The sequence below is a fragment of the Schistocerca nitens genome, chromosome 1 (assembly GCF_023898315.1).
Source record: "Schistocerca nitens isolate TAMUIC-IGC-003100 chromosome 1, iqSchNite1.1, whole genome shotgun sequence".
NCBI classification, from domain to species: Eukaryota; Metazoa; Arthropoda; class Insecta; order Orthoptera; family Acrididae; genus Schistocerca; species Schistocerca nitens.
The window spans coordinates 223,737,237-223,763,027 of record NC_064614.1 but is presented as its reverse complement, the minus strand read 5'-3'; the positions used below and the strand labels follow the sequence as shown (position 1 = coordinate 223,763,027).

Here is a 25,791-nt window from a genome sequence, read left to right as displayed (position 1 = left end):
CCGCCTTTTCTGGGTATTTTTCTTGGTGGAGTATAGGAGTACACGAACAGTCGCTGTCTTCCTCACAATCCCTTATAATTGTAGGTAAGTAGATAGCACAACACCACACAATACTACACGTATGGAACAGAGAAAAGTAGATACTACATACGGAGGCGGGCTAGTGGCAGTGCCGGAAACACACCTGCGCTGAACTGTTGATGCACTGTGAGCTCAGAGCGCCGTAGCGATCGCCTGATTTCGTTACAGAGCGTTGCATATGTGTTCATTTTAAAATGTGTAGCTATTATCAAATACCTACTGAAATCATACCGCATCACGCATTGTTAGACTGCATATGTAGCCGGCCGAAGTGGCCGAGCGGTTCTAGGCGCTACAGTCCGGAACCGCGCGACCGCTACGGTCGCAGGCTCGAACCCTGCCTCGGGCATGGCTGTGTGTGATGTCCTTAGGTTAGTTGGGTTTAAGTAGTTCTAATTTCTAGGGGACTGATGACCTCAGCAGTTGAGTCCCATAGTGCTCAGAGCCATTTGAACTGCATATGTTGGCAGCGCTACGATTTCAGTTCGGTAATTGTCGGTAAGCATCGGAGGAAGGGGCCCTCTATTCTTGGCTGAGTGTCGCTTTTGTGATAGTCTGAGACGACAAATACTAAGAACGGAATTTGTTCCTCGCGGATTCTCGGCTAACCAATCATAAAGTACACTGCTTCTCTTTTTAAATGATGACATATTTATTTAGGGATACGATTGCAAGTGTTACGTCAATTTTTGTGTGACTGAAGGCCATTGAAAGGAAAATTAATATCAATGAGAAAAAAATTATTTTACTTTCGTTGGACTTTCTCGTGCTCATTGTCATGTACTTTGGTGTGCAAAATTCGAAACGTACACTCCTGGAAATGGAAAACAGAACACATTGACACCGGTGTGTCAGACCCACCATACTTGCTCCGGACACTGCGAGAGGGCTGTACAAGCAATGATCACACGCACGGCACAGCGGACACACCAGGAACCGCGGTGTTGGCCGTCGAATGGCGCTAGCTGCGCAGCATTTGTGCACCGCCGCCGTCAGTGTCAGCCAGTTTGCCGTGGCATACGGAGCTCCATCGCAGTCTTTAACACTGGTAGCATGCCGCGACAGCGTGGACGTGAACCGTATGTGCAGTTGACGGACTTTGAGCGAGGGCGTATAGTGGGCATGCGGGAGGCCGGGTGGACGTACCGCCGAATTGCTCAACACGTGGGGCGTGAGGTCTCCACAGTACATCGATGTTGTCGCCAGTGGTCGGCGGAAGGTGCACGTGCCCGTCGACCTGGGACCGGACCGCAGCGACGCACGGATGCACGCCAAGACCGTAGGATCCTACGCAGTGCCGTAGGGGACCGCACCGCCACTTCCCAGCAAATTAGGGACACTGTTGCTCCTGGGGTATCGGCGAGGACCATTCGCAACCGTCTCCATGAAGCTGGGCTACGGTCCCGCACACCGTTAGGCCGTCTTCCGCTCACGCCCCAACATCGTGCAGCCCGCCTCCAGTGGTGTCGCGACAGGCGTGAATGGAGGGACGAATGGAGACGTGTCGTCTTCAGCGATGAGAGTCGCTTCTGCCTTGGTGCCAATGATGGTCGTATGCGTGTTTGGCGCCGTGCAGGTGAGCGCCACAATCAGGACTGCATACGACCGAGGCTCACAGGGCCAACACCGGCATCATGGTGTGGGGAGCGATCTCCTACACTGGCCGTACACCACTGGTGATCGTCGAGGGGACACTGAATAGTGCACGGTACATCCAAACCGTCATCGAACCCATCGTTCTACCATTCCTAGACCGGCAAGGGAACTTGCTGTTCCAACAGGACAATGCACGTCCGCATGTATCCTGTGCCACCCAACGTGCTCTAGAAGGTGTAAGTCAACTACCCTGGCCAGCAAGATCTCCGGATCTGTCCCCCATTGAGCATGTTTGGGACTGGATGAAGCGTCGTCTCACGCGGTCTGCACGTCCAGCACGAACGCTGGTCCAACTGAGGCGCCAGGTGGAAATGGCATGGCAAGCCGTTCCACAGGACTACATCCAGCATCTCTACGGTCGTCTCCATGGGAGAATAGCAGCCTGCATTGCTGCGAAAGGTGGATATACACAGTACTAGTGCCGACATTGTGCATGCTCTGTTGCCTGTGTCTATGTGCCTGTGGTTCTGTCAGTGTGATCATGTGATGTATCTGACCCCAGGAATGTGTCAATAAAGTTTCCCCTTCCTGGGACAATGAATTCACGGTGTTCTTATTTCAGTTTCCAGGAGTGTAGTTAAAATGAAATCCAGGGAAGGCTTTATCAACTATTTTTTGTGAATTGCAAATAAATAAAGATTGATTAATGCCATTATTACAATAAAAACTTTAATTTTTTTAGTAATAGGGAAGTTACAGGCATGTTGTGTTTATGTCAAAATTTTAGAAATTTAAATTGTAACTAAAAAGTACAAAAATCTACCAACAGAAGCGCTAATTTTAGATAACACTGCGCCATATTTAGGATATGAACGAGTCTAATGTATTACCATGGAGACTAGATCTATTCTCCTTGAGTATTACATTCAACAGTTTTTGAATTGCTGAGTAACAATTTGTTTTACATGTGTAATTCCCATGCAAATTAGAAGTAAAACTTATAATACGCATGGTCATGGGCCACTATTCCTTGTAAAGTTTTTCTAGTTTCCTGGGATGAGGGGGAAGCGCGGCAAGAAGGAACGAAAGGAAAAGCCAACGCATAACAGTGGAAAGGTTTCTTCGCAGTAGTGCCAACGGGCACGCAGTCCTCGCTTATTGTGGTGGAAAGAGCACGAAAGTAAACACATTTGCTGAAAGAGCGTATTTGTGCACGTTCATAATAAGTTACGGTTCTTTTTTATATCAATGAATATGAAATACAGAAAAAAGTAAATCACGATGTGACACAGTTATTCAATGAGCGAGATATGAATTACATTGAAAATCATATACAAATTTATTTTAATACTCAGAACAGATATAATCATTAACAAGTCAGTCGTAGGCACTGCTTTCTACTGGACTCTAGATTTCAGTGTCATCATCATCATATCATCCCCATTAACACTACCGCGTCTGTTCATTGAAGTGCTGCACATTGCGAATCGCATTCGTTGGCAGCAGTGCGTTAAACTACGGAACGTTCCGGACTCTGCCGACGAGCTCCGAGGAAGACTGAGGGAGTTCTAGCAGGAAAGCTTGTGTGAAGTTTGTAAGGTCTGAGACGAGGCACTGGCCGAATTACAGCGGTGAGGACGGGTCGTGAGTCGTGCTTTGGGAGCTGAGTCGAGCATCTGCCGCCGGCAGTGCTGCGAGGCGGTCACGCGCCAGAGCGCTGCGGGCGAGACGCGCACGGTGTGTTTGTGTTTACTTCGGCCGCTGTAAGTGCCGCTTTTCCTTCTAGACCACCATGGCGCACAACTATCGGAAAAAGACATTGCGTTTCAACTTTTGTTCCGACTTCGCCCGACCCAAGGTCCTGGAGGTAGAGCGATTTATTCGCGACGAAGTTAAAATACTAATTGGTATCCACCTGTCTATAGTTAGCAGTACCGTATACGTCAAAACGATGCGGCGTGCGACGAGGTGCTTCAAGAGGCAAAACGTGGCCCGCGTTTCTGTCATTCCGACGGCAACGTCGGACCCGTTACCGTCTCGGCACACGAACGATAAGGATCTTCGAACTGCCGTTCGAACTACCTGCAGACGTCGTCATCGCGGCGCTTCGTCCCTATGGCAACGTTCTGGAACATTTCGCCAAACGATGGGTACAATTTCAAACCTATCCCGTTTTAAACGGTGTCAGACAGGTCTGCATCGAGTTGCAGAAAACGTGCCTTCCTATGTATCGGAGGCTGCCGTGCCATTATAATGTACGACGGCCAACCTCGCACCTGTTCCGGCTGCGGGAAAGAAGGTCATTTACGGTCTGAATGCATTCAACGACGTGTCGCGCAGCTCCCGTTGTCGGAAGCGTCCGTCACACCCGTGATGACCAACCTACCTGTCACTTAACGCAGCTGCTCTCGCCACTTGTACAGTTTCGTCCAGCCCGTCGCCCGGTCCCTCCGATCGGCACGTCCCACTGTCCCATTCACCTACGTAAGGTGCAGACGTCCCACTTGATAACTTTGCCGCTCAACAGGCTCCCGCACAGGACGCTGAGGAGACCAGTACTTCTTCACAACACCTGTTTGACAATTTGATTGTACCCACCGACGCCTTCGAACCAGGTTGACGCTCCTCCTTGCCGTCGTCCGACACTGAGGAACACGTACTCAAACGTCTGGAACCGCGCGACCGCAACGGTCGCAAGTTCGAATCCTGCCTCGGGCATGGATGTGTGTGATGTCCTTAGGTTAGTTAGGTTTAAGTAGTTTTTAGTTCTAGGGGACTGATGACCACAGATGTGAAGTCCCATAGTGCTCAGAGCCATTTTTTGAACGTACTCAAACAACGCTCGCCACGTAGGCGCAAACGCCGCCGCCGTTGCCCCACGGGCTATCAAAGCGTCGCCACCCCAGACAACGAAGAGGACACCCAACCAGCTGACATTTCCACACAGAGGTCGGCGGACAGCTTTCACAATGAACAAGACGTTTCGCAGGACGGGATCACCATGGAGGTCGCCACGCACAATGAAACGATCGGAGCGCAGGTTGAGACGCCTGTCTCCCCGCCGACAGCTCCAGATCTCTCTCACCACGATGTCATTCCCGTGGACATTGGACAGACCCACGGCACAGGAGAATGGGCCGACGACGTTGAGGAAGGTACGCCTCCTCCTCCGGATGAGTTGCCTCCCCAGGACGAGGCTGCCTGTTAACATCAAAAGCGAGGCACTGCAGATGATGGGACGGGTCTTCCAGTCGGTGCCATCCTTGTACTCCCCTTGGTGATAGTAGATGTATATCCACCGCCACTGAAACAAACGTACCGGTTTGCCACACTGAACATCAACATGATCGGCACTGCACCCAATCTGCAGTTCTTATGTGACATGCTTCGGGCCTCTGACGTCGACGTCGCCCTTCTTCAGCAAGTTCGCTTTGCCACACTACCACCGGTCTACGGCTACGACTCATACACGTCCGCCGGCCGAGGTGGTCAAGAGGTTAAAGGCGCTACAGTCTGGAACTGCGTGACCGCTACGGTCGCAGGTTCGAATCCTGCCTCGGGCATGGATGTGAGTGATGTCCTTAGGTTAGTTACGTTTAAGTAGTTCTAAGGGACTGATGACCTTAGAAGTTAAGTCCCATAGTGCTCAGAGCCATTTGAACAATTTCTCATACACGTCCACATGTGATCAATCAGGGCGTGGAGTGGCTTTCTACATATGCGAAGGAATCCCACTCACGGACACGACAATCCTTCCCTCTGGTAGGGGCATGACTGTTTCCATCTTCGACACGCGCGTCATCAATATCTACGCTCCGTCTGGCTCCTCGAACTGTCTGCAGCGGTCCACTTCTTTTGGACATGACGTGACGCCCCTGTTTTCTGGGCGCTATGATCGCCTTATCATGGGAGGCGATTTCAACTGCGTCCTCCATCCGCAGGACCAAATGTCTGGTTATTCGCCATCCCCGGCGAAGATTTTCATCTAGTGGACGTTTGGGAGAAAATTCATGGCAATCCCCCGGTTTTACCCACTATACAGCACATTCTGCGAGTAGACTGGACCGGTTTTATGTCTCTGCCCACCTTGGCAACGACGTCTCCCAAGCAGAAAGCTGCCCCCTTGCATTTTCGGACCATTGGGCCGTTATTTGCTCCCTGGCTTTGCCACAGTCAGTATGCCGCAGCAGAGGTTACTGGAAGCTTAATACCTCCCTCCTTAATGATCCACACTGCCGATAATGTATTGCCACTACATGGACGTCTTGCGAACGACGCCTTCCGCAGTACACATCCACTTTTCATTGGTGGCTCAAATGTGCCAAGCCTGCGATCAGAAAGGTCTTCATGCAGTGTGGCAAGGAAGTAGCAGAATGGCATCGAGACACCACAAATTTTCACTACGCCGTCTCCGTGAGCTCGATGCGCTCCCTCCATCACCTGAAACCCATAGGCAACAATAGCGTACTAAAGCTCGTCTCGTCTCTCTCCAACGTGCACGACTGTATGGGGTTGTGGTGAGTTCCTGACGACAGGACTACCTCCACGACGAAACACCATCCAAAATACATGCCGCATCCGACCATCGTCGTTGACGTCGACTTTTCGTCCCCACGAGGCACAACACAGGCAGCAATGGTGTCTGTCTTTGCTGAACATTATAGCCAATTTTATTACGACGAACCCATGGCAACGCCAATTCCTGATGATCTTCATCCTCCTCCTGATCGGACCCTCACCGTAGTGGAGTCAACGTCCATGCTGTCTGCAATCACCGCAGAAGAGGTGATAGATGCGATCAACAAGGGGACCAAGAACACATCACCAGGACCGGATGGTCTCCCCGTGGAGTTTTACCGGGCGTTCACCACGTTAATGCTTCCTCACTGGATGGAAATGATTCCAACTGTATTCGTCACTGGCATTCTTCTACCTGTGCCTAAGGCGAAGAGAGGGTCTCATGTCTCTGCATATCGCCCCCTTACATTAATGAATGCAGACTATAAAATCTATGCACGCCTCTTAGCAGCGCCCATACGCACCGTCTTGCCTACAGTCCTTTCACCAGAGCAAACTGCACGTGGTTGTGGGGCCACCCTACAAACAGCCCTAGGAGAATGCCGTGACCTCATCGCGCTGGCGGCAGTTTGTCGCCTTCGTGCAGTACTGGTATCCAACGATTTCACGAGCGCCTTTCATCGTGTTCGACATCCATTCCTCCTCATGGTGGCGACACGTATGGGGTTCCCATTACTCTTTGTCAGTGCCATTCGCCGGTTACTACTTCCCGCGGTTTCTATGGTACAAATCAGTGGGAGGCTTGTAGGACCGATTCCTATACGCCAGTCTGTGCATCAAGGATGCCCTATGTCTACTTTACTATACGCCATTGCACTTGAGCCCCTCATCACTGGTCTTACTTTTAGACTGCAGGGTCTCACTTTAATGACTGCACCTTTCACTGCAGTGTTTATGCGGACGACCTCCTCTTTCTCATCTGCTCCTCCACGGAACTCAGTGACGCCATCCAATGGATACTCCAGTATGGACGTATTTCGGGTAGCATTCTTAATGTCCGCAAATCGACTGTGATGCACATTGGGCGTGGCCTGAGGTTATGGTGCCGACCCCACTCCCAGTCAGCACCACCCTTCGTTACTTGGGTATCGAATTTACGGGCTCCATACACCGCACAGTGGCTCTCGCCTACCGGCGGCTTTTGCAGTCGATTCGACACCATGTTCGCGGTCAAGTGCACCGTAACTTAAACCAACTCCAACCTGTGTCTCATGTCAACATGTATGTCGCTCCTAAACTGGTACACGTCGCCCAGATCCTACCAATGCAGTTACACCTTGGCCGCTGCATCCAATCAGCCTTTCGATATTTCGTGTCAGCAGGGGCACTTTTCAAAGTCCGCTACAAAACTCTAACACTGCCTCCAGCAAAAGGTGGCCTCGGACTCGTCAACGTGCGAGCACGATCTTCTGCACTCTTTTTCCATAGTATGTTGTGGCACTGGCGGGGGCCGGTCCCGTCCTTAACACTCAGTTTCTTAGATATCCTCCGACCACCTTCTCTCGATCCACCGATCAATGTGGCACCTATTTCTCCATTATTGTACCATGTAGCCAATTGTTTCATAGAACTCAGCTACGTTCGGGCCGATCTTCCAATCACCCGTCCTCCCTGTACAAAAGACTATTATCGTTTGTTTACGCTGTCCAACCCTTGCGACCCCATGGTGCTACAGCACCCTGACATTAACTGGCGAACGGCTTGGTGGTGTGTGCATGCGCCCTTTTTACCGTTGTCTGTGTCTGCGCTCTGGTATGTTTTAGTTTATGGCAAATTCCCGACTAATAGTCGACTTTATCGCATAGGACTGGCCACCTCCCCACTCTGCCCTGACTGTCAGCTCGAAGACACCGACGAGCACCGTCTTAAGTACCCCCTAAAACGAAACGTATGGCTTCTCATCCAACGAATCGTTGGCTTTTACCTCCGTGCACCGCCAACGACGGTAACCCCAGATTTTTTGTTGTTGCCCAGACACTTCACTACCCTCTTGATAAGCACCATACACTCACCTGGTTTCGAGGACAGGCTTTAGAATACCTCTTTCAGAGTGGTCCGCATACGGTCCTCGACTTCTGGTACAAAGTTGTGACTGCGCATAGCACCCTCACCCGAAAACCGTCTTACCGACAAACTTTTGCCGGTTATCTCCACAGCGTCTTCCTTGAACCCCTCAAAGTTGGGGTGTGCCACGCATACCCGTCACGTGATGCAACACCCTTATCTACGTTCTTATACATCGACAAATAAAAAAAGAAGACACAATGTGTTATATTTTGTTGTATTTAATGTTTTTCTAATATTTTTGTTTAACTAAAAATCATTTGTATATGTTTAAATTGTACCTTGAAGAACTGTTGCATTGTAAATGTATATGTACTGTTAATTTGTTCAATCTATTCTGAAGAGAGACTAGAGTACACTATTAAAAAAAAAGTCGGTAGAACACTTGCACGCAAAGGCAACGGGCCCGAGTTCGAGTCTCCGTCCGGCACACAGTTTTGATCTACCAGGAAGTTTCAATGTGTGGAATATTGTTCATTTAAACAATTTACAGGACACAATTTGGCGTATGGAATATAGTTTATTTACAGAATTTGTCAGGAAATCGTATGTAGCACGTGGAATATTTAAAAAACTGCGGCGCTTTTTCATTCTAATCGCGTAAGGAAACACATAATTACACTGTCACAGATCGAAAGATCGCTTAACACTAGAAGTAACCTGTGGGTCATTTTTTACCCACGATGGTTTTTCGAGGGTTGTAGCCCCCTCCATAATCATTGCAGGACCAAACGCTCCCGTCGCTTTTCATCATTTGTAGGGTTGTACAAAAATGGCTCTGAGCACTATGGGACTTAACTGCCGAGGTCATCAGTCCCCTAGACCTTAGAACTACTTAAACCTAACTAACCTAGCGACATCACACACAGCCAAGCCCGAGGCAGGATTCGAACCTGCGACCGTAGCGGTCACGCGGTTCCAGACTGCAGCGCCTAGAGCCGCACGGCCACACCGGCCGGCTAGGGTTGTACAACGCACCAAAATTTCATCCCCCTAGCTGACTAAGAAGTATGAAAAATTAACCTGTTGTACCAGTACTACCATATGGGTAATTTTTCAGCCATACATTTTAATGCAATTTGATATCAGTAACACCGGTTTTCAGACACTAAATGGTTTCTGGGCGTGCCTCGACGATACTCATGACGGATTTTATGATACTTTGGGGCAAAAATAACGTGAAATACGAAGTATTAGGAGGTGTAAGATACTTTACACAGCGCGGCTTTCAGTTTTCTATGGACTGGCGGCATGCAGACCTACGCAGTGACATGCGGAAGCTACAGAATAACATATTATACAGTTTGGAATCCCCCCGTCCCCTTCTAAACTGCTGTCAGGGGCAATGCTAACAGTTCTCTTTACACAACAGCAGATTGCAGGCGCGTCGCCCTTACATAACGTCATGACTGACAACTTCTTCACCTCCGTGAAAGTTGCAGATGAGCTGAAACAAAATGGAAGAAGTTTAGTTGGCACTCTTCGGAGATCACTCAAGGAGGTCCTTCCTGCAGCACGAAGTGGAGACGACACATGGTATGCAACACACTTACAACTCAGGTGACAATCTTCTCACAGTGTACTAAGGGAAAAAGAAAAAAAAATCCGTGTCCTGAGGAACATGGAATAGGAATTAAAATACATGTAGGAGAAATAAAGACTTTGAGGTTTTCCGACATCACTGTAATCCTGTCAGAGACAGCAAAGGACCCGGAAGAGCAGCTGAACGGAATGGACAGTGTCTTGAAAGGAGGATAAAGATGGACGTCAACTAAAGCAAACCGAGGATAATAGAATGTAGTCGAATTAACTCAGGTGATGCCGAGGGAATTAGATTAAGAAATGAGACATTTGAAGTAGTAAATGAGTTTTGCTATTTGGAGAGCAAAATAAGTGATGTAGACTGGCTATGGCAAGGAAAGCGTTTCTGAAGAAGAGAAATTTGTTAACATCGGGTATAGATTTAGGTGTCAGGAATTCTTTCTGAAAGTATTTACATGGAGGGTAGCAATATATTGAAGTGAAACATGGACGATAAACATTTTACACAAGAAGAGAATAGAAGCTTTCGAAATGTGGTGGTACAGAAGAACGCAGAAGATTAGATGGGTAGACCACGTAACTAATGAGGAGGTACTGAATAGAATTGGAGAGAAGAGGAATTTGTGCCAAAATTCGAACAGAAGAAGGGATCGGTTGATAGAACGCGTTCTGAGGCACCAAGGGATCACCAATTTAGTACTGGAGGGAAGCGTGGAGGGTAAAAATCGTAGAGGGAGACCAAGAGATGAATACACTAAGCAGATTCAGAAGGATGTAGGTTGCTGTAGTTATTCGGAGATGAAGATCCTTGCACAGGATAGAGTAACATGGAGAGCTGCAACAAACCAGTCTCTGGACTGAAGACCACAACAAACAGCAGCAGTTTGCCAGAATGTTGCACTCAACCCCATGGTTTGACAAAGTTCCAATATAGTTTTGTTAAAAATATTTGTTAGAATCATTGTCCCAAAGTCATTTGCCGATCAGAAGTTCCCTGCTCATTTCGTTAAATGTAAATTTTGTGTCACTCTGTATGGTCAAAAGATCATAGTGAGTGGTGTTACGACATTCTTGCAGTGTCATATAAAAGTAACTTCCAATAATTATTGTTTACTTTCAAACTAAAGGAATAAGAAGTTTGGTCGTTTCGATATATCATTGTACATTTCAATTTAATGAGATTTCTTACCTTTAAAATTGCTTCATCAGAGCATTAACTTTACATAATTACTCAACTTAAAGATGGCAGCCATTAAGCCACGTAAGAATACCTCAATCTACATCTACATCTACATTTATACTCCGCAAGCCAGCCAACGGTGTGTGGCGGAGGGGACTTTATGTGCCACTGTCATTACCTCCCTTTCCTGTTCCAGTCGCGTATGGTTCGCGGGAAGAACGATTGCCGGAAAGCCTCCGTGCGTGCTCGAATCGCTCTAATTTTACATTCGTGATCTCCTCGGGAGGTATAAGTAGGGGGAAGCAATATATTCGATACCTCATCCAGAAACGCACCCTCTCGAAACCGTGGACAGCAAGCTACACCGCGATGCAGAGCGCCTCTCTTGCACAGTCTGCCACTTGAGTTTGCTAAACATCTCCGTAACGCTATCACGCTTACCAAATAACCCTATGACGAAACGCACCGCTCTTCTTTGGATCTTCTCTATCTCCTCCGTCAACCCGACCTGGTACGGATCCCACACTGATGAGCAATACTCGAGTATAGGTCGAACGAGTGTTTTGTAAGAAACCTCCTTTGTTGATGGACTACATTTTCTAAGGACTCTCCCAATGCATCTCAACCTGGTACCCGCCTTACCAACAATTAATTTTATATGATCATTCCACTTCAAATCGTTCCGCACGCACACTCCCAGATATTTTACAGAAGTAACGGCTACCAGTGTATGTTCCGCTATCATATAATCATACAATAAAGGATCCTTCTTTCTATGTATTCGCAGTACATTACTTTTGTCTATGTTAAGGGTCAGTTGCCACTCCCTGCACCAAGTGCCTATCCGCTGCAGATCTTCCTGTATTTATCTGCAATTTTCTTGCTGCAGCTTCTCTGTATACTACAGCATCATCCGCGAAAAGCCGCATGGAACTTCCGACACTGTCTACTAGGTTATTTATACAGGGTTATTACAAATGATTGAAGCGATTTCACAGCTCTACAATAACTTTATTATTTGAGATATTTTCAAAATGCTTTGCACACACATACAAAAACTCAAAAAGTTTTTTGAGGCATTCACAAATGTTCGATATGTGCCCCTTTAGTGATTCGGCAGACATCAAGCCGATAATCAAGTTCCTCTCACACTCGGCACAGCATGTCCCCATCAATGAGTTCGAAAGCATCGTTGATGCGAGCTCGCAGTTCTGGCACGTTTCTTGGTAGAGGAGGTTTAAACACTGAATCTTTCACATAACCCCACAGAAAGTAATCGCATGAGGTTAAGTCGGGAGAGTGTGGAGGCCATGACATGAATTGCTGATCATGATCTCCACTACGACCGATCCATCGGTTTTCCAATCTCCTGTTTAAGAAATGCCGAACATCATGATGGAAGTGCGGTGGAGCACCATCCTGTTGAAAGATGAAGTCGGCGCTGTCGGTCTCCAGTTGTGGCATGAGCCAATTTTCCTCGGGCTACGCGTGAAACTTGCCCGCACGCGTTCATCCGTTTCTTCGCTCACTGCAGGCCGACCAGTTGATTTCCCCTTACAGAGGCATCCAGAAGCTTTAAACTGCGCATATAATCGCCGAATGGAGTTAGCAGTTGGTGGATCTTTGTTGAACTTCGTCCTGAAGTGTCGTTGCACTGTTATGACTGACTGATGTGAGTGCATTTCAAGCACGACATACGCTTTCTCGGCTCCTGTCGCCATTTTGTCTCACTGCGCTCTCGAGCGCTCTGACGGCAGAAACCTGAAGTGCGGCTTCAGCCGAACAAAACTTTATGAGTTTTTCTACGTATCTGTAGTGTGTCACGACCATATGTCAATGAATGGAGCTACAGTGAATTTATGAAATCGCTTCAATCATTTGTAATAGCCCTGTATATATTGTGAAAAGCAATGGTCCCATAACGCTCCCCTGTGGCTCGCCAGAGGTTACTTTAACGCCTGTAGACGTCTCTCCATTGAGAACAACATGCTCTGTTCTGTTTGCTAAAACCTCTTCAATCCAGCCACACAGCTGGTCTGATATTCCGTAGGCTCTTACTTTGTTTATCAGGCGACAGTGCGGAACTGTATCGAACGCCTTCCGGAAGTCAAGGAAAATGGCATCTACCTGGGAGCCTGTATCTAATAGTTTCTGGGTCTCATGAACAAACAAAGCGAGTTGGATCTCACACGATCACTGTTTCCGGAATCCATGTTGATTCCTACAGAGCAGATTCTGGGTTTCCAGAAACGACATGATACGTGAGCAAAAAACATGTTCTATAATACTACAACAGTCGATGTTAGAGATATAGGCCTATAGTTTTGCGCATCTGCTCGACGACACTTCTTGAAAACTGGAACTACCTGTGCTCTTTTCCAATCATTTGGAACCCTCCGTTCCTCCAGAGACCTGTGGTACACGGCTGTTAGAAGGGGGGCAAGTTCTTTCGCGTACTCTGTGTAGAATCGAATTGGTATCCCGTCAGGTCCAGTGGACTTTCCTCTGTTGAGTGATTTCAGTTGCTTTTGTATTCCTTGGACACTTATTTCGAAGTCAGCCATTTTTTCGTTTGTGCGAGGATTTAGAGAAGGAACTGCAGTGCGGTCTTTCTCTGTGAAACAGCATTGGAAAAAGGTGTTTAGTATTTCAGCTTCATGCGTGTCATCCTCTGTTTCAATGCCATCATCATCCCGGAGTGTCTGGATATGCTGTTTCGAGCCACTTACTGATTTAACGTAAGACCATAACTTCCTAGGATTTTCTGTCAAGTCAGTACATAGAATTTTACTTTCGAATTCACTGAACGCTTCACGCATAGCCCTCCTTACGCTAACTTTTACATCGGTTAGCTTCTGTTTGTCTGAGAGGTTTTGGCTGCGTTTAAACTTGCAGTAAAGCTGTCTTTTTGCTTTCGCAGTAGTTTCCTAACTTTGTTGTTGAACCACGGTGGGTTTTTCCCATTCCTCACAGTTTTACTCGGCACGTACGTGTCTAAAACGCATTTTATGATTGCCTTGAGCTTTTTCCATAAACACTCAACATTGTCCATCTCGGAACAGAAATTTTCGTTTTGATCTGTTAGGCAGTCTGAAATCTGCCTTCTATTACTCTTGCTAAACAGATAAACCTTCCTCCCATTTTTTATATTCCTATTTAGTTCCATATTCAGGGATGCTGCAACGGCCTTATGATCACTGATTCCCTGTTCTGCGCTTACTGAGTCGAAAAGTTCGGGTCTGTTTGTTATCAGTAGGTCCAAGATGTTATCTCCACGAGTCGGTTCTCTGTTTAATTGTTCGAGGTAATTTTCGGATAGTGCACTCAATATAATGTCACTCGATGCTCTGTCCCTACCACCCGTCCTAAACATCTGAGTGTCCCAGTCTGTTGTTGTTGTTGTGGTCTTCCGTCCTGAGACTGGTTTGATGCAGCTCTCCATGCTACTCTATCATGTGCAAGCTTCTTCATCTCCCAGTACCTACTGCAACCTACATCCTTCTGAATCTGCTTAGTGTATTCATCTCTTGGTCTCCCTCTACGATTTTTACCCTCCACGCTGCCCTCCAATGCTAAATTTGTGATCCCTTGATGCCTCAGGACATGTCCTACCAACCGATCCCTTCTTCTAGTCAAGTTGTGCCACAAACTTCTCTTCTCCCCAATCCTATTCAGTACCTCCTCATTAGTTATGTGATCTACCCACCTTATCTTCAGCATTCTTCTGTAGCACCACATTTCGAAAGCTTCTATTCTCTTCTTGTCCAAACTAGTTATCGTCCATGTTTCACTTCCATATATGGCTACACTCCATACAAATACTTTCAGAAACGACTTCCTGACACTTAAATCTATACTCGATGTTAACAAATTTCTCTTCTTCAGAAACGATTTCCTTGCCATTGCCAGTCTACATTTTATATCCTCTCTACTTCGACCATCATCAGTTATTTTACTCCCTAAATAGCAAAACTCCTTTACTACTTTAAGTGTCTCATTTCCTAATCTAATTCCCTCAGCATCACCAGATTTAATTTGACTACATTCCATTATCCTCGTTTTGCTTTTGTTGATGTTCATCTTATATCCTTCTTTCAAGACACTGTCCATTCCGTTCAACTGCTCTTCCAAGTCCATTGCTGTCTCTGATAGAATTACAATGTCATCGGCAAACCTCAAAGTTTTTACTTCTTCTCCATGAATTTTAATACCTACTCCGAATTTTTCTTTTGTTTCCTTTACTGCTTGCTCAATATACAGATTGAATAACATTGGGGAGAGGCTACAACCCTGTCTCACTCCTTTCCCAACCACTGCTTCCCTTTCATGCCCCTCGACTCTTATAACTGCCATCTGGTTTCTGTACAAATTGTAAATAGCCTTCCGCTCCCTGTATTTTACCCCTGCCACCTTCAGAATTTGAAAGAGAGTATTCCAGTTAACATTGTCAAAAGCTTTCTCTAAGTCTACAAATGCTAGAAACGTAGGTTTGCCTTTTCTTAATCTAGCTTCTAAGATAAGTCGTATGGGTAGTATTGCCTCACGTGTTCCAACATTTCTACGGAATCCAAACCGATCTTCCCCGAGGTCCGCTTCTACCAGTTTTTCCATTCGTCTGTAAAGAATTCGCGTTAGTATTTTGCAACTGTGACTTATTAAACTGATAGTTCGGTAATTTTCACATCTGTCAACACCTGCTTTCTTTGGGATTGGAATTATTATATTCTTCTTGAAGTCTGAGGGTATTTCGCCTGTCTCATACATCTTGCTCACCAGATGGTAGAGTTTTGTCATGACTGGTTCTCCCAAGGCCATCAGTAGTTCTAATGGAATTTTGTCTACTCCCGGGGCCTTGTTTCGACTCAGGTCTTTCAGTGCTCTGTCAAACTCTTCACGCAGTATCTTATCTCCCATTTCGTCTTCATCTACATCCTCTTCCATTTCTATAATATTGTCCTCAAGTACATCGCCCTTGTATAAACCCTCTATATACTCCTTCCACCTTTCTGCCTTCCCTTCTTTGCTTAGAACTGGGTTGCCATCTGAGCTCTTGACATTCATACAAGTGGTTCTCTTCTCTCCAAAGGTCTCTTTAACTTTCCTGTAGGCAGTATCTATCTTGCCCCTAATGAGACAGGCCTCTACATCCCTACATTTGTCCTCTAGCCATCCCTGCTTAGTCATTTTGCACTTCTTGTCGATCTTATTTTTGAGACGTTTGTATTCCTTTTTGCCTGCTTCATTTACTGCATTTTTATATTTTCTCCTTTCATCAATTAAATTCAATATTTCTTCTGTTACCCAAGGATTTCTATTAGCCCTCGTCTTTATACCTACTTGATCGTCTGCTGCTTTCACTACTTCATCCCTCAGAGCTACCCATTCTTCTTCTACTGTATTTCTTTCCCCCATTCCTGTCAATTGTTCCCTTATGCTCTCCCTGAAACTCTCTACAACTTCTGGTTCTTTCAGTTTATCCAGGTCCCATCCCCTTAAATTCTCACCTTTTTGCAGTTTCTTCAGTTCAATCTGCAGTTCATAACCAATAGATTGTGGTCAGAATCCACATCTGCCCCTGGAAATGTCTTACAATTTAAAACCTGGTTCCTAAATCTCTGTCTTACCATTATATAATCTATCTGATACCTTTTAGTATCTCCAGGATTCTTCCAGGTATACAACCTTCTTTTATGATTCTTGAACCAAGTGTTAGCTATGATTAAGTTATGCTCTGCGCAAAATTCTACAAGGCGGCTTCCTCTTTCATTTCTTCCCCCCAATCCATATTCACCTACTATGTTTCCTTCTCTCCCTTTTCCTACTGACGAATTCCAGTCACCCATGACTATTAAATTTTCGTCTCCCTTCACTACCTGAATAATTTCTTTTATCTCGTCATACATTTCATCAATTTCTTCATCATCTGCAGAGCTAGTTGGCATATAAACTTGTACTACTGTAGTAGGCATGGGCTTTGTGTCTATCTTGCCCACAATAATGCGTTCACTATGCTGTTTGTAGTAGCTAACCCGCACTCCTATTTTTTTATTCATTATTAAACCTACTCTATATCTGGTAAATTGAAATCTCCACCTAAGACTATAACATGCTGAGGAAATTTATGTGAAATGTATTCCAGATTTTCTCTCAGTTGTTCTGCCACTAATGCTGCTGAGTCGGGAGGTCGCTAAAAGGAGCCAATTATTAACCTATTCGGTTGTTGAGTTGTAACGTGCGCGTGGGGCACACAATACTCCTTAAAGCCTGTACTATGGTAAGTGAACGGGCTTCACCTTATGAGAAAGGATTTTCGTATAGATATCGACCGCGTGTACCTGAATTGTGGCAAATCAGACTTACACCCACTCTGTAATATCAATGATCCGTCAAGTAAGTTCAAAATGCAATTACACGTCAGTATGGAACAAAAGTAACACTGAAGATGCTACCAATTTGATAATAATACGGTCGCCAGCCTAATTAGGCATTAACTGAGTTTCTTCCCTGTACAAGTTGGTGTATATTCATGCAAAACGACACGTAGTAACACTGCATAATGTAGTAGAATTTTAGAACCAGAAAATCTATTGAACTGATAGTTTCACGTTCTGTACTGATATGGAAAAACCATAAATACATAACACTACACTATAATGTATACTACAAAACTTCGTACTATCTATTGATCTGATTAAAATCGGGCATAGGTTACCCTAAAAATAGAACTTTCGGATCACACACACAATGTCAATTTTGATAAAGATAAAACACTGATAAATTTTGGCTTTTATATTGACTTTAACTTTTGCTGGTCAAATCAATTTAGAACACTTCAGAATTCAAATGAATAAAAAAAAGGGGGGACCCTGAAACTGTTATGATCACTGTATTAAAAAAATTGATTACTGAAATTATTATATTTCCAGTATATGAGTTACTACTCTTTTTATCTTATTTCCTGCTCATTTAAATACCATTATATCTGTCTCGAAATAATTGAACTTCATTACTATATCAATATTAAAGTTATCTTTCAACTTCGTTAGACCTTCGTTATTCATTTACTGGTTCATTAACAAAATAGTTCTTTAAACACCATTCTAACATAGTTAGGTCTGCAAGTAATTATTATTAACACAAAATTTAATGTTTCATTTCGGGACACTCGGATTGCACAACATTTGTAAAGGACCCTGTCTAGGTTAGTTGTGAGGATAATTAAATGATGGGAAAGTTCTGGTATAATTTTGGTTGTTATTGAATAGTTCACTCTCTGGTCCTTATGAATACAATACTAAAAGTTTCAACCTGCTTGTATCGATGCGGCAGTTGGCGGGCGGCGAGATGGCGAGGCACAGAGCACACATACAACCACAGCTATGGCTCTTGACGTATCGGCACTTTATTTCTTCATAGCGTCGCAATACTTTTCCATTTAGTGCCTATGGAATTTTGCCGTGTTGTGTGGGCGTTGGAACGGCATACCCGAGGCTCAGTGAAACTACGTCTTCCAGGAGAGCCTCCTCGCTCCAGAAGGTGTTGCTCAAACCAGTGCCAAACTCCAACTACTACTGCTGAGCCCGTTGTGCCGTACAACGCCCGCGTGCATTTTCCCGCGCTCGCCTGCCATCCACCTTTTACCGCTCCCTTACAGACAGGGTATTCACCCGAGGTTTTGCATTCTACATATCCTAACCCATTGCCTACGTATGGACCAGACGCACAGTTACAATTTTGAACCTCTTACAACAGTTTCAACATTTGTTACATTTCAATTCTATTACAATATTGCTTGACATTTGACATAAACATTAATTTTCACATTGAAACTCGATTACTGTTTTCTTAACACAATGGCATGAAACAAAAAAGAAATGAAAGCAGAACATCAATTACTCAAGTTTATCGAAAAATCAGAAGGAAAAAAAATTACTTATTTGTACAATAGTACAGCGTTGTTGTTGTTACAGAGTGTAGCCTCCACCCATAATACACTCCTTGAAATTGAAATAAGAACACCGTGAATTCATTGTCCCAGGAAGGGGAAACTTTATTGACACATTCCTGGGGTCAGATACATCACATGATCACACTGACAGAACCACAGGCACATAGACACAGGCAACAGAGCATGCACAATGTCGGCACTAGTACAGTGTATATCCACCTTTCGCAGCAATGCAGGCTGCTATTCTCCCATGGAGACGATCGTAGAGATGCTGGATGTAGTTATTAACAGAAATTTCCTAATGCTACTGGTGCTAACGAACGAAAGTGTTTCTCCTCCACCACCAATTTCATGCTCCAGTGACCGCCACTACGACACAGTTAGGTAAAATATAAACTATTTTACACTAAACATATGTGGTGAAACACCGATACGAACAACGTCTGCCATTCTGTCACACTCTGTCAGTCAAAATTTCTCGGAAAACACTTCAAACGCGATCTTTGACGAAAACGTCAAATAACTCCGTATACTGTCAAATGTTTGGCATAAATAGTGAAGGTTGACAAATTACTTGATCACATACGGAGGTTTTAAAAGTTAACACTCTGAGTACGGTCAATGTGGCTGCACATACTCTGTGACTCGAGTTCAGGTAGTCACGAACTACAGACAGCAGCAAGAGACGGGGTTAAAATGATGGCCAACTGCGATGTTTTCCCGGAAGCGTGTAGAACTGACATCTGTCGGCGACACCAAGCAGCAGTGCAGCACGCATCAGCTGTGTATTGGATATCGCAATAAGTAATTCAGCAGGAAAATACTGAGAGTAAGAGATATCTCCTTATCGATATCACTTACTTATTTCCAGATGCTTATGTAAATTGGAATAAGTGTCCATATCTGCTGACAATTTGTGAAGAGAATACTTCACTCCCAGCAACGCACTTGCTAATGTATTTGTTATATACCGCAACTTCAACTCTGAGAATGTCCTTTTGCATTGTCAGTCCTATAAAATTTTTGTATGATGCGGACTACGTTGTCAGCATCATAAAGTTTAAATGAATTTAATGATATGGCCGGGTTTTGATAATGATATAGGTTCTGTTTGTAACGGCCTTCGCATTATATTACCCTGAGCGTTTGCTGCATGAATATTCGAATAAAAGCAAATAAGGTGATTTTTTTCTTAACAATGGAATAGTTTTTGTTGTGTAATCGTGATGCCTTCACATTATATCATCTTGAGTGTCTGGTGCATAAATATTGTCATAAAAACAAATGAGGTGCGAGAGCGCCGGTCATACTGCAAAAAGTATGAAACTTTCACTTTGTCACTTTCAAACTTTCCAATTGGCAGGGGACAGACTTTGTATGTTTGACATAACAGATTTTGCCAAACTAGTTTCCCTGTATTCTAGTTCCCAATTTTGATAGGTTTTATGTGGGATAATCTGTATGTGCTCTTGAAAACGCGTATCATGAGATATAATTTGCTGTGATTGCGTTCTGGGAAGCGAGGCACCGAATTAATATTTATGATTGTGCCACTCTCACACAGTTAAATTTTTCATTGTTTGTCACACAGAGCAGGACTACAAAGTGACTGATCAAAAAATTACCGACTGGTGCGTATTACACAATTGTCAAGTATGGCAGTTTTTCATCTAACATTCACAAGTCAGGTGGATAAAGCTCATAGAATGAGCACTTGATAGAACTGGAAAACATGTTTAACATTTCAAGGTAACTGAAATGCAGAGTTCGGTATGTTTCCCTGAAGTAAAAAATCCAGACTAAAATTGAAAACAGTTCATACAGCGTAATGCCTTTGTGGTACGTACGTCATGGCTGATCTGGCTTTACACCACATACCGTTCTTGCTAAACAAGTTTGTATGACCTACAGGTATATGGAGTTCCCTCAAGTACTCACAGCAAGCAGATATATTATCATTTTATCATAAACTTCCCCAGGAAATCAGAAATGAAGTTAAGTTGCTGTTGAAATGCGATTTCTACCACAATATCTGAACGCCAAAATCAAAAGTATCATTGTTGATTTACCTGAGAACTATTTATGATACACAAGTCTTAAGATGTGTAATAAGCAAACATAGCACATGTACAAAATTAAACACACAAACATATACACTCCTGGAAATTGAAATAAGAACACCGTGAATTCATTGTCCCAGGAAGGGGAAACTTTATTGACACATTCCTGGGGTCAGATACATCACATGATCACACTGACAGAACCACAGGCACATAGACACAGGCAACAGAGCATGCACAATGTCGGCACTAGTACAGTGTATATCCACCTTTCGCAGCAATGCAGGCTGCTATTCTCCCATGGAGACGATCGTAGAGATGCTGGATGTAGTCCTGTGGAACGGCTTGCCATGCCATTTCCACCTGGCGCCTCAGTTGGACCAGCGTTCGTGCTGGACGTGCAGACCGCGTGAGACGACGCTTCATCCAGTCCCAAACATGCTCAATGGGGGACAGATCCGGAGATCTTGCTGGCCAGGGTAGTTGACTTACACCTTCTAGAGCACGTTGGGTGGCACGGGATACATGCGGACGTGCATTGTCCTGTTGGAACAGCAAGTTCCCTTGCCGGTCTAGGAATGGTAGAACGATGGGTTCGATGACGGTTTGGATGTACCGTGCACTATTCAGTGTCCCCTCGACGATCACCAGTGGTGTACGGCCAGTGTAGGAGATCGCTCCCCACACCATGATGCCGGGTGTTGGCCCTGTGTGCCTCGGTCGTATGCAGTCCTGATTGTGGCGCTCACCTGCACGGCGCCAAACACGCATACGACCATCATTGGCACCAAGGCAGAAGCGACTCTCATCGCTGAAGACGACACGTCTCCATTCGTCCCTCCATTCACGCCTGTCGCGACACCACTGGAGGCGGGCTGCACGATGTTGGGGCGTGAGCGGAAGACGGCCTAACGGTGTGCGGGACCGTAGCCCAGCTTCATGGAGACGGTTGCGAATGGTCCTCGCCGATACCCCAGGAGCAACAGTGTCCCTAATGTGCTGGGAAGTGGCGGTGCGGTCCCCTACGGCACTGCGTAGGATCCTACGGTCTTGGCGTGCACCCGTGCGTCGCTGCGGTCCGGTCCCAGGTCGACGGGCACGTGCACCTTCCGCCGACCACTGGCGACAACATCGATGTACTGTGGAGACCTCACGCCCCACGTGTTGAGCAATTCGGCGGTACGTCCACCCGGCCTCCCGCATGCCCACTATACGCCCTCGCTCAAGGTCCGTCAACTGCACATACGGTTCACGTCCACGCTGTCGCGGCATGCTACCAGTGTTAAAGACTGCGATGGAGCTCCGTATGCCACGGCAAACTGGCTGACACTGACGGCGGCGGTGCACAAATGCTGCGCAGCTAGCGCCATTCGACGGCCAACACCGCGGTTCCTGGTGTGTCCGCTGTGCCGTGCGTGTGATCATTGCTTGTACAGCCCTCTCGCAGTGTCCGGAGCAAGTATGGTGGGTCTGACACACCGGTGTCAATGTGTTCTTTTTTCCATTTCCAGGAGTGTAATTCACAGGAACTATCCACATCTACTTCAGTACAGGATAAACTACTACTAACAGCGACAAACACGCCACCTCCGGTTGCATGCAATCTATCCTTTCTAAACACCGTCTGTGCCTTTGTAAAAATTTCGGCAGAATTTATCTCTGGCTTCAGTCAGCTTTCCGTACCTATAACGATTTCAGCTTCGGTGCTTTCTATCAGGGCTTGAAGTTCTGGTACTTCACCAATGCAGCTTCGACATTTTACAATTACAATACCGATTGCTGCTTGGTCCCCGCATGTCCTGACTTTGCCCCACACCCTTTGAGGCTGTTGCCCTTTCTATATTTGCCCGAGGCCATCTAACCCAAAAAACCGCCCAGTCCACGCCATACAACCCCTGCTACCCGTGTAGCCGCCTGCTGTGTGTAGTGGACTCCTGACCTATCCAGCGGAACCCGAAACCCCACCACCCTATGGCGCAAGTCGAGGAATCTGCAGCCCACACGGTCGCAGAACGGTCTCAGCCTCTGATTCAGACCCTCCACTCGGCTCTGTACCAAAGGTCCGCAGTCAGTCCTGTCGACAATGCTGCAGATGGTGAGCTCTGCTTTCATCCCACTAGCGAGACTGGCAGTCTTCACCAAATCAGATAGCTGCCGGTAGCCAGAGAGGATTTCCTCCGATCCATAGCGACACACATCGTTGGTGCTGACATGAGCGACCACCTGCAGATGGGTGCACCCTTTACCCTTCGTGGCATCCGGAAGGACCCTTTCCGCATCTTGAATGACTCCCAGCGGTATGCACACGGAGTGCACATTGGTTTTCTTCCCCTCTCTTGCTGCCATTTCCATAAGGGGCTCCATTACGCACCTGACGTTGGAGCTCCCAACTACCAGTAAGCCCACCCTCTGTGACCGCCCGGATCTTGCAGACTGAGGGGCAACCTCTGGAACAGGACAAGCAGCCATGTCCGGCCGAAGATCAGTATCAGCCGGAAACAGAGCCTGAAACCGGTTCGTCAGACAAACTGGAGAGGCCTTCCGTTCAGCCCTCCGGAATGTCTTTCGACCCCTGCCACACCTCGAGACGACCTCCCACTCTACCACAGGTGAGGGATCAGCCTCAATGCGGGCAGTATCCCGGGCAGCCGCAGCCGTAGTCCGATCGGGGGATGTGTGGGACGAGCTGGCCGTCCCCGACAAACCCCCATCCGGACTCCCACAGTGATGCCCATTGGCAACAGCCTCAAGCTGTGTGACCGAAGCCAACACTGCCTGAAGCTGGGAGCGAAGGGATGCCAACTCAGCCTGCATCCGAACACAGCAGTTGCAGTCCCTATCCATGCTAAAAACTGTTGTGCAAAGAACGTCTGAACTAATCTACAGAGAGCACAAACAATTCGACACAAAATTTAAACGGTTATTAAAATACAAGATTGCCTAGTAAATGCAGTAATGCTGCTACTTGCGCACTGCTGACACACTGCTCGGCGGCAGAAGGAGACTACGCGATTTTACACTATTCAGGTACTAAACGCGATGCTACAACTCTCAAATACTATAATACGCCCGAAATTTATGAATTAAACAATGCAAGTACCCAAAAACAGGCAAAGAAATTAAGAATTGGTCCCCCCGTGAACCATGGACCTTGCCGTTGGTGGGGAGGCTTGCGTGCCTCAACGATACAGATAGCCGTACAGTAGGTGCAACCACCATAGAGGGGTATCTGTTGAGAGGCCAGGCAAACGTGTGGTTCCTGAAGAGGGGCAGCAGCCTTTCCAATAGTTGCAGGGGCAACAGTCTGGATGATTGACTGATCTGGCCCTGTAACACTAACCAAAACGGCCTTGCTGTTTTGGTACTGCGAACTGCTGAAAGCAAGGGGAAACTACAGCTGTAATTTTTCCCGAGGGCATGCAGTTTTGCTGTATGCATGGAGAGCTGCATCAAACCAGTCTCAGGACTGAAGACCACAACAACAACAACAACAAATAAGTGAGCTAAGAGTATACGACTTGCTGCTGGCAGCTGCTTATCCAGCGGCGGCAGGGAGTACACTGACTGTGACCTCCCTCTTGTTCGCATGTAAAATTGTTGCCTCAAAAACTGTTAAAGTAAATTTATTTCTGGTACTTTAAAGATAAACTGGCATAAAGTACTGAAATTGCTCCTTCAGAACTGGATAATTTGCCCTCCCATTCTATAATGGGTAATTCGCCCTCCATTTTTAGCAGAAGCACGTTTTTAACGATTCTCATTATTTATGACGTTGGATCTCCTGAACTGTTTGCTGTGCAGTGATATGGTGCTACAGGTGCATTCAGTGATATATGTAGATACTGTATAAGAAATGTGTTGCGAATAGCATTAGTAGTAAAGAAGTAATAAATTGAAACGTCATGGCAGATGTTGAAGTTTTACTGTACGCCATTGTAAACATAAGTTACATTTTGATGTGTGTAAGTGTCTATCATTTCATACCCTCTGAACTATGTGCCATACAGTGATAAAATTTTGCAGGTGTGTTCAGTGATATAAGTAGATACTAAATGGAAAATATGTTGCGAATAGCATTGGTTACAAAGAAGTAATAGATGTAGGCGTCATGGCAGATGCGGAAGCGTGATCGCATGAACGGCCAAAATGTAGTAACCGATGAACTTTTTCCTTCCATCATTTTGTGGAGGGTGTCAGCGACAAAAGTCTCGTGAAGGTTTGAAATTATTGTGAATTTTGTTGGAAGTCGCTACGTTTTATCATTTTTGAGTAATGGATGAACAAAGTTGGAATAACATCTTGGGTTGTCGGATGTTCTGCCGGATATCAGTGTCGAACTTGCACGATATTTCGGTAACGTAGCTCGTTACCTTCATCTGGTGCGACCTGAGACTGGACCAGGTCCACTCGAGTAATAGTCTCAGGTCACACCTGATGAGGGTAATGGGCTACGTTACCGAAATATCGTGCAAGTACGACGCTGATACCCGGCAGAACACCCGGCAACCCAAGATGTCATTAGATCTCCGGGAAAGCCTGAAGAATTAGAAAGTTGGAATATTTGAGTGCAGTTAGCTTCACACAAATACACAGTTTCTAATTGTGATACTTGTTGTGCCGGCCGAAGTGGCCGTGCGGTTAAAGGCGCTGCAGTCTGGAACCGCAGGACCGCTACGGTCGCAGGTTCAAATCCTGCCTCGGGCATGGATGTTTGTGATGTCCTTAGGTTAGTTAGGTTTAAC

The 25,791-nt window shown here is 46.0% G+C and overlaps 1 protein-coding gene across 1 annotated transcript in view; it reads left to right on the top strand.

Moving 5' to 3' along the window:
- Positions 1 to 25,791, top strand: part of LOC126237927 (polycystin-2-like) — a 150,683-nt gene that overhangs the window by 55,245 nt on the left and 69,647 nt on the right. The window lies entirely within an intron of this gene.